At 41.0% G+C, this 10,690-nt stretch overlaps 1 pseudogene; it reads right to left on the minus strand.

Moving 5' to 3' along the window:
* Positions 1-3,708: 3,708 nt before the first annotated feature.
* On the minus strand, positions 3,709-5,567 carry LOC112834466 (STAM-binding protein pseudogene; annotated as a pseudogene).
* Between the last annotated feature and the right edge of the window lie 5,123 nt (positions 5,568-10,690).

The raw sequence follows: 10,690 nt of genomic DNA on the forward strand, positions 1-10,690 counted from the left end.
TGTCTTTCTCACTTTTGCTCCTCTATAATTTTTCCCAGCTGCTTTAAAGAATTTACCTTCATCACTTGATCTGTAACTTGGAGATGTTCTGTTTAATATTTTTCAATTTTTTTTGTGGATTTGTAGTTATCCTCATGTTTAGCCAATTTTCAGCCACTAATATTTTATACCCCCTCTCCGCTGAGAAACTAATTTCACACATTTTAGAAGACTGTTCTAATTCTCCATGAGAAATTAAATACCTTGCAATAAGGTAGAAGCAAGTATGATAAAAAGTGACTTAACCTAAGAGGATCGTAGGGGGAGAATTTTGTCCTGGAGTTAAATGTTCAGGGCCAGTTTAGTCTGTAGTCTTATGTAATAGGATTGGAAAGGAGACGATCACCTGGAATAAGTATAGATAAAAACCCAGATGACCATGGGAAAAACCTTCTGAGAAATCTACAATTTCTAATTCAAGAAGAGATAAAATTAGAAAAATTGACCTTTTGGAGGGAAAAATGGTATTTTGAAAAGCAAGTTATGTAATCATTTCAAAAAGAAGGCATGATCCACTGTGTTAGTGAAAAGTCAGTCAAGAACGAGGACAAAAATTGGTGCATTTGACAAGATGAAGATAATTGACATTGACAGTGCTTTCAACAGAGGTGGGAAAAAGGCCATTTGGAATGGATAAAAAAAAAAGAAAGAATGAGTAACAATAGTACTACTGATAATTCATTCAACAAGTTTTGTTACTAAGTAGAGAGTTTGACAGTATTTATGGGAAATGTAAGCAAACGTTTGTGCATGTATGTAACTTCGTCCTTATCTGTTTATGGAACTATAATACCATGTTCAACTTCATCTTGCTTTTTTTCATTCAAGAGCTTGCATTTTATACTATTTACATAAATAAAAATGTATTTAATCAATTCTTTTAACTGAATAGTATTCTATTTTTCAATTGTGTGGCATAGGTATTGCTTTTCTTTTTTTTTTTTAAATGTTTTATTTATTTATTCATGAGAGTCAGAGAGAGAGAGAGAGAGAGAGAGAGAAGCAGAGGGAGAAGCAGGCTCACCACAGAGCAGGGAGCCCGATGCGGGACTCGATCCCAGGACCCCGGGATCATGACCTGAGCCGAAGGCAGACGCTTAACCATCTGAGCCACCCAGGCGCCCGGTATTGCTTTTCATAATTTAATTTTTCTTCCCTCATTTGCTACTACAGATACTGGTAGAGTGAACATATTTCTACATGTCATTTTTATCAACAAAGATTTTACATATAGATTTGAAGTAGCTGAATCAGGTTATATTTTAAATTTTATTAGATATTGCCAATTTTTCTTATAAAGTGTCTATAATTCTCATCTCTACCAGTAATATAGGACAGTGCATTTTTCTATCATTGTTATTGTCAGACTTGGATTTTTGCTAATGAACTTTTCCTGCCCCCCAAATTTCAGTTTCTAAATATGTGATTAACTTGAGGATTGTTTCAGATGCATCAGTCATTTTATTTTCCTCACAGTGAATTCCTATTAGATCCTTTATTCACCTTTGAGTGGTTCTTAATTTTATGGGAAGATAAAATTGATGGCAGAGGTCTTAGATACTTAGATAATAGTTTATAAAATAATTGAGGCAACCGTTCTGTGTATCAGGCTTAGACTGAACCAGTGCTTCATGAAGAGAAGAATGTCATGTTGAAAAATCAAGCTCCCTAAGGCTAAGCCAGCCAAAATTTGTTTTAACAGAGAGGGCATAGCCTAGGGTAAGGATGGAGTCTAGCCATTTTATAGGTCATGGTAAGAAAAGCAGGATGTAGCAGGCAGGCCAGCCTGACTGTTACAACCACCTGGGGAGAAATAAGCTTTAACACCAACTCAGGCCACACCCCAAACCAATTAAACCAATCTCTGGTGCTAAGAATAAGGTGCCCACAGATTTTAAAATCTCTCCACTTGATTTCTCTCAACCTGCAGTCAAAGCTGAGAAGCTGTCCTAGACCCAGAATCTGAGCGTTTTGAGGCCTTGTAGTCTCATCTTTTAAGAAAGTACCTTGAAACAAATACTTTCAAGAATTTCCATCTACCTTCATTTAAAAATATTTAAAAGGATTGTTTCCTCTATCCTTCCTCTTACATTTAGAACAAAATATTCAAAATAGTTTTAAATATAGCATTTTTCCTCTAAACCATGCCTTTCCAATTATAACCATTGCAAAAGCTTGTTTCATAAGTGAATGTTTCATTATCACTAAAGTGATTCAACCTGCAGTGTTTGTCTCAAAATCATTAGTCTGAACACATTCAGCTCTTTCAAATAACTTGCAAGGCAGCAAAAAAATACACTACAATCCTTTGAGCAGTTCTTCCTAAAAGGTAGTTGTTACTGTAAATAACTTTCACTGTCTAGAATGATGTGGCTATGTGTTAATTTTAATTTCACTTCTCTAAACATAAACTATCCCACCTTCTCCTTCCTAAGTCTCAAGTGGCCTCTAAGTATAAATGTGCTTATAGAGATTGTAGGAAAAAAAAAAAAAAAAACTCCCCTTCCTCTTTCTAGCTGCAGTTAAAACAGAACTTTATGTTTACCTCATTAGAAATGATGAGTTTGCCCTGGGTCATTCCATGGCTAGCTCAGCAAGACCCTTGTAACCAACAGCATATATTTTAAAAAATGAATAGTTAAAAGCAATATGGTTGTTATACTGCCAGTTGTCTGATGGCAGGGAAGATAGAGGTCTTTTCCTCTAAACCTACAGGGAGGAAAGATGGGGGAATATATGGTCACTGAATCTCAAAGAAACCTCCAATTAAAGGGGCCATAATAGTGAGCAGCTTCAGGGAAACTGGATCAGGAATACAGTCTTAGGTTCAAGGTGACTCTATAGACTTCTGCAGAGAATTTGTGGATCTTCACCCAAGACATCTAACATACCCATAGCAGATTCCTATGGCTGCTACAAATTGGCACAGTCCCCCCCTTTTTTTTAAGATTTATTTATTTATTTGAGAGAACGAGAATATGAGAGAGAGAGTACATGAGAGGGGGGAGGCTCAGAGGGAGAAGCAGACTCCCCGCTGAGCAGGGAGCCGGGTGTGGGACTCGATCCCGGGACTCCGGGATCATGACCTGAGCCGAAGGCAGTCGCTCAACTGACTGAGCCACCCAGGCGTCCCAGTCCCCCCGTTTTTTAAAGTTATTTCATTGTAGAGGAAAAAATATCCTGAAATTTTTGTTAGATAACAATACTCCCTGACAAAATCATTCTTCAGGGTTTTCAAGCCTCACCATCTGGTTAGACATGGTGAACTGTCCTTCACTGTGTAATAAGCATCATTAATATTGCCATAAACCACAGGAAAACAAAGATTTTCTAAATGGCTTCCAAATTTCTGCATAGATGCCCTTAATAATTCCAAAGGTAAATGATAAACAAGTTGGCAGAGAAGTTAGAAGGATAGTGGAGAGAAAAAAAAAGTTAACAACTGGTCAATCTATGTGTTCATGTTACCGTTCTTTCAACTTAATGTTTTAGCTGCAGACAGACTGAAAAGTTGTCTTAGCATAATCATGCTATTTTCCACATTTGCCTAAGAAAAAAAATATAGCCAATTATTTCTTTTCAAACCAGAAATAGAAAAATCAGTTCTCCCCCAAGTAATACTTTCAATTCTGTCTAAAATAGCTTCTAGAACTTTCTGGAAAGTTTAAATTAAGTGGCTACAGTACACAAAGATGGTTTTATAGTTCTTGGTGGGGAAGTGTTGGAGTCAAGTTCTAATGGAAGGTCTGTGATGGTCACTGCCCTAGCCACAATGGTCACGTGGCTGAAGGGGGGGAATCCTTGCTGTGTGGATAAAATCCTTTCTGGCAACAAGAAGAAATCTCTTTTAGTCCATGGTCAGTTAAATAATCCAGCTTCCTGGAACTCGGAGGGAGCAAACAATGGGTACGGACTCTGGCAACATCGTCTGGTACGAGCAAGGAGCGTGTGGGTCAACAGTGAAGAGCAAGGCGCTCTGTGAGGATGAGTATGCATCCAGCCCAGTCTGCGGAGAACCTGCTGATCCTGTAGGAGGAAAAGCTCTTCGTTGTTGCCGTGATCAGACCCTGCACTTTGCTTGGCGATGACAACATGTGTCATGGTAAATTCATTCCTCATCAGTTTCCCGCAGAGAATCCCACATGTCTCTACCCCCTCCTCCCCCGGCAGGGTTAGCACCCGCGAACAGAGCCACCACGTGGAACAGTCCGGTGACTGTAGGAGTACTTTCTGAGTTGCTCAGTGCTCCTGGGTTCCAGGAGCTGTCCAACACGGGCGGCTATGCGGGTGCGACAGGTGCCGTCGGGAACATGATGGGGGAGGGCTTCTCTGAGTCAGGCACCAGAGGGGCCGCGCAGGCCAGGGTCCACCTTCCCAAACCCCCGCACAGTTTCCAGTCGCTCCTTTTCCAGCTCCTGGTTCCGGATCATCTCCTCAAAGGCCTGGGCTTCTGCTGTGCCGCCCTCTGCAGCTGCTTCTCCAGCTCCTGCCTGCTGGATGGCCACGTTCCGGGCAAGGTCTTCCGCTTCCCTCTTCTTTTCATTATGTTCTATATATTCTTTGGTATATTGTTTTAATAGCTCCGCCTTCAGCTCTTCTGCTTTGGGAAGTGAAGTCTCCTTCACCTTTATTGTGTCTTTCTTTGCAGGAATGACAGCTGATTTGTAATCTCCATGTTTGGTCGTTTCTCGAAAAAGAGCAGGCTCTACTTTGTTATAGAGGATGAAGGCATGTTCCATGTAGCCTTCCTCAGAGTAAATGGATGCCGTTTGGATAAGCTCGACTCCAGAGCCGAAGTACCGTCAGGGTGGCACGTGTTTGTCTACACTGTGCTACCTACCCCTCTGGGAGAGCGCCCTCACCCGGGCATCAGGCGGAAGGCTCACCTCTCCATGGTCAGACTTCGGGACCAGGCAGTTCTGTCCCCGTGGACAACACTCGGACCACAGTCCCTTAAGATAACAAAGATGAGTTAATTTACCGCCAGGAATCTGAAGTCAAGTCTGCCCCCCGGAGACTGCAGGGAAGAACTCCTCGCTCCCCTTTCTCAGCGTCTCTAGGCTGCCTGTGTTTCTTGGCTCCCGACCCAGGCTTCAAAGCACCCGAAACTCCCGATTCCACCATCACCCCACCTACTACTGCTCTGAGCTGCCTGCTCCCTTTTATTAATTAGCCTGGATAATCCAGGCTAATCTCCCCCATTGGAAGATGCTTGACTTAATCAGACCTGCAAGCCTCCTTTTACAAGGCAGAGTATTCACAGATTCCGGGATTGGGGTGTGGAGGTCTTTGAGGGTCACTGTTAAGACGACCACGATTCCCGTCACGAAGTTACACTTAGTGTGGGACTTTTCTGCTTGAAATCAGCTCAGGGATTACACAAGAAAGGCGGGCCACTTCCGGTGACTTCTAACACCTGCTGAGATGGAGGAGGGGCAGAGACGATTCGATTTGTACATTTTCTCAAAACATAAGAGATACAGAGCAGTGACTAAGAAAAATGGAACTAAAGATCTTGCCTTGATCATCGCAGCTCACAAATACGTGCATTCATGCAACGCTTTCTACGTGTCAATCACTGCGTGAGGCGCTTCATATGCGCTGCCTCCTTTAACACTCGCACAGAGGGTTCTCGGCTACCAAAGAATAAACCGAACCAGAGTTTAAGTAATGTGGCCGCAGTCTTAAAGCCAGGGGGTGGCAAGGCTGGGACTCTCGTCCTTGCCCACCAGAGCCACGTGATTGCCGCTGCACGTGAAGCTGTGGGAGGCACGAGGAACGGTGGACCGAGCCCCACAGCAGGACGCAGCAAACCCGCGCTCCTGCCCGAGCCCAGCTGCGCCTCGGGTGTGAGGGAATGCAGTCGTCTCGAAAGGGAAAGATCTCGCTCCACCTGACTCTTCTTCCTTCCTCACTGCTCTGAGTCCCAGAGGAAAAACATTTGCTCCTTCCAGAAGATTTGAGGATAACAATCATGCAGACCAACTCCTCACTCTGGGAGCATTTCCTGACACAGGGTTTTCCTGAAAATTGCATCACCTTGCCTCCTACCCGCCATGACTTTGACCTTTCAGTATCTCTAAGTCCCCTCCTCCGTGAAAATGCTTTTGCCACCCTGGGTGAATCTGACAGTTCTTTTTGTTGTTTGTTTCCTTTTGTGTGTGTGTGTGTGTTTAACACACTTCGTTGAAATATAATTTATATAAAGGACATCCATTTTGAAGAGCGCATTTCAGTAAGTCTTGATAAATGTCCGCACCCATGTGAGCACCACCCAAATCAACATATAGAATAGTTCCATTACTTCAAAAATTCCTTCCTGCACCTTCCCAGCCGATCCTGCTCCAGCCCCAGTCCTGGGCAACTCATCTGTTTTCTGTCACTACATTAGGCTTTTCTTGAGTTTAACGTGAACAGAATCATATAGAACATACTCTTTTATGTCTGGTTTCTTTTACTCAGTGTAGTGTTTTTTGACATCCATGTTGTTGCATTCTTCAGTAATTAATTCATTTTGTATTGCATTTTTAAGAACTTAGAAGACAGATGTGAAGGATATATTGGACTTCATAGCATTGGCTCTGAAGAAACAAAGCTTGCTATAAACTTACAATATTTTACCCACAAAATTTAACAAAAAAAATATGTTTACATAGAGTGTTTTGTAATCTATATAATTAGTTTATTAAAAATGCATCGGCTTCTCAGCTAATAAGTTATAGAATTCTATATTCTAAATGACTCCTTCCAAGTAAAAGGTAGTTTTAACAATTGATTAATTTGAGTTACCATTGGTGTTTTTATTTAGTACTTTTAAAATAAAATAAAAATGGTATATCCTGTGATATTTGCAGGGCCATTACAGTACACTCTAAATATAATTTAAGGATTACAAAACATGTAACATTTATTCAAAGATCAGTTGTGTAAATACATATTCAGATATTTAATCATTTGCTTATACTGGAAATGACAATTTAATGGGTTGAGATGTGCCTGATGTTATTTGTTGATACTCAGCATATTTCACATCATCCTAAACTCTCCTGTGTGCAAGGCATCAATTCATCAATCCTGAAAACTTCGCTTGCATGTCTTTCTTGCTGGGAAGATTGCGGACAGACACTGCCAAGAATCTGTGGCTTTAGGAAGGTAGAAGAGATTATTCTCAAGTGGTAACTGCAAGCAGGTGCATGGGTGTCAGCAACTTGCTGAGCTGGGATTCTGCCCGGATTCTGGATGCCCTGGTGAGATTGCACTGCTTTAGTATAATCACAATTAAGACCATGGAGAGTGACTTCCCTACACTCTCTAAATTTCCGTATTTTTTCACTTCTCAATTTTTCAAATGATTTTGTTAGTCTCTCCTTTCCTGCATGGAAAGTATTACTGGTAGTAGAAAGCAGCAAAGTTATGGCATCCTAATATCTAAAGAAAAAGAAAAAAGATAATCTGCACAAGTTTAGCTTTCCTTTAACTCATCAGCTAGCTGAAGGTCATAATGTAATGAAGAAAACTGAAAACCAGAGTGACAAGTCTGTAAATGAAAAGGTAGAAAAAGCAACTTCTACCTTTGGAGAAGGAGAAGAAGTGACTACCATGGAAATGGGTAAGAAGAAATCAGCTAAAATTATAAAGGCTGAGTGTGGTGAGCAGATTAGTTTAGAATTTCACCTGGGAGTCCTAAAAATAAGGATGTCACACTCACAGAAATTTCTTCCTCATGGTTCTGCATCTTTTGCTGACTTAAAAGCCTGGGACCACAACAGAGGACCACAGCAAGCTCTCTTAACACCAGGAACACTGTTGGGTGAGTTTTAAGAGCAAAACCTATCTGTAGTCAGTGGATGGGTAGACAATTCTTTCCTCTAGGGGCCAGGCAAAGATCCACTGCTACTATTAGAAAGATAGAAGCAAAAGCCAACATAAGCAAAGAAAACCAAACCAAAACAAAACAAAATCTTATCGACCCAAGATCCTACAATAGTATAAAGAAAAGTTCTGCTAAAATCCAGGGAAGGGCAGGAGACCCTCTCTTGACTAAGGCCTACAGCAGATATAAGGCAGAATTTGGCAGCAATTTGACAGATGAGGAAGAGGCATGAATGTTGGAAAGATTTCATCCCTGGACTTTGGTAAGAAAGCCCTGCCTAAGATGAAATTTGGACAAGAAACCCTCCTGCCTCTACTATAAGCCTAGTGCTAAGTAATAAAGTATAGCAATCTGCTGGAGGAGAGATACAAACATGAGAAATTGTCTCTATGGTGCCAACATACAGGGAATGCTGAAATTTGAAGGTTGAGCAGGAACAGTGGGAAAAACTCTAGCACCCTAAGTTCACTAAGGACAAGAAAACAATGACCCAACACTGAAAGAGCCTGTGGGGCACTAAGGGTTTTATACCAACAACAAAACTTAAACCCAACCCATCTACTGACTGGATTGACTCATCACACTATCAGTCTGACAAAAGTGGATCCATATTTTCTTTTTTTTTTAAGATTTATTTATTTTAGAGAGAGAGAAAGAGAGAGAGCACAAGCATGAGGGGCAGAGGCAGAAGGAGAGAGAATCTCAAGCCAACTCCTTGCTGAATGTGGAGCCAGACATGAGGCTTGATCCCATGACCCTGAGATCATGACCTAAGGTGAAATCAAGATTCTTTCACTTAACCAGCTGCGCCACCCAGGTGCCCCAGATCTGTATTTTCTAGGCATAAATGCTAATTAACTTATTTTCTACTATTTTTTACACATGATATTTGGCATTCAATAAAAATTCATGAGCCACAAAAATTAACAAGTCAGGAAATGACAGATGTTGGCGGGGATGTGGAGAAAGGGGAACCCTCCTACACTGTTGGTGGGAATGCAAGCTGGTGCAACCACTCTGGAAAACAGTATTGAGGTTCCTCAAACAGTTGAAAATAGAGCTACCATATGATCCAGCAATTGCACTACTGGGTATTTACCCCAAAGATACAAATGTAGGGATCCGAAGGGGTATGTGCACACTGATGTTTATAGCAGCAATGTCCACAATATCCAAACTGTGGAAAGAGCCAAGATGTCTATCGACAGACGAATGGATAAAGAAGAGGGGGTATATATATACAATGGAATATTATGCAGCCATCAAAAGGAATGAGATCTTGCCGTTTTCAACGACGTGGATGGAACTGGAGGGTGTTAGACTGAGTGAAATAAGTCAATCAGAGAAAGACATTATCATATGATCTCACTGATATGAGGAATTCTTAATCTCAGGAAACAAACTGAGTGTTGCTGGAGTGGGGGTGGGGTGGGAGGGATGGGGTGGCTGGGTGAGAGACATTGGGGAGGGTATGTGCTATGGTGAGCCTTGCGAATTGTGCAAGACTGTTGAATCACAGATCTGTACTTCTGAAACAAATAACGCAACATATTTTAAGAAAAAAGAAAAAGAAGAAGATAACAGGAGAGGAAGAAAAGGGGAGTATGTCAGAGGGGGAAACGAACCATGAGAGATGATGGACTCTGAAAAACAAACTGAGGGTTCTAGAGGGGAGGGGGGGAGGGGGATGGGTTAGCCTGGTGATGGGTATTGAGGAGGGCACGTTCTGCGTGGAGCACTGGGTGTTATGAACAAACAATGAATCATGGAACACTGCACCAAAAACTAATGATGTAATATATGGTGATCAACATAACAATAAAGAAAATTTAAAAAAAAAAGAAATAAAAAAGAGAGAAGATAGCAGGAGGGGAAGAATGAAGGGGGAGAATCGGAGGGGGAGACGAACCATGAGAGACGATGGACTCTGAAAAACAAACTGAGGGTTCTAGAGGGGAGGGGGTGGGGGGATGGGTTAGCCTGGTGATGGGTATTAAACAGTTCTGCGTGGAGCACAGGGTGTTATGCACAAACAGTGAATCATGGAACACTACATCAAAAACTAAGGATGTAATGTATGGTGATTAACATAACAATAAAAAATTAAAAAAAAGAAATTGAAGACATTAGGAATGTATATAATGTCTCCATTTTTTTGGGAAAGCAATGGTAAATTAAGAAGCTAGATAATGAATGCTAACATTAGGTTGGTGTTTTAATTTGCTATATAATATGAGGGTCATTTATCTCTTCCCCTACCATTTTCTTAATTAACAAATCATATTAGAAGCATATGAACAGTTTACCCCTAATTCAGTGCTCTGGATTGTTGTATAATAAATTGAGGACACATTCATTTTCTACTTTTCTTTATTAAGATATCATCCTTTGGGTTCTTTCCAGTCTACCAGTGAACAATAAACACTGCGAGCTCCAGATGGTGAGAAACTGAATACCTTGCAGGTGCCACACACCTAAGACAGCAGAGAAGAGGTATTGGGTGCATTCATTGGAATTTTAGGGTGACAAGCAATAGGGATGTCAGTGAAGACAACCCTTTACTTCCTTTTAGCAGAGTGTCACTTCCTAATTCAACATGATTAAAACTCTAATGCCATGCAAAAAAAAAAAAATCATGAGCCACAAAGTAGAGTTAGGTGGGATGACATTGGGAGCATTGCCAAGAGATAAAGTAGTCAATAGGATCACCTACAGAAATGACTCAAATGTAGATTTCAGATCAGTAATTTAAAGTAACTATGTTAACTATTTTTAAAC

This window comes from Callorhinus ursinus, unplaced genomic scaffold (assembly GCF_003265705.2).
Source record: "Callorhinus ursinus isolate GAN/ISIS: 27379988/994484 unplaced genomic scaffold, GSC_fseal_2.0 scaffold17, whole genome shotgun sequence".
Classification (NCBI taxonomy): Eukaryota; Metazoa; Chordata; class Mammalia; order Carnivora; family Otariidae; genus Callorhinus; species Callorhinus ursinus.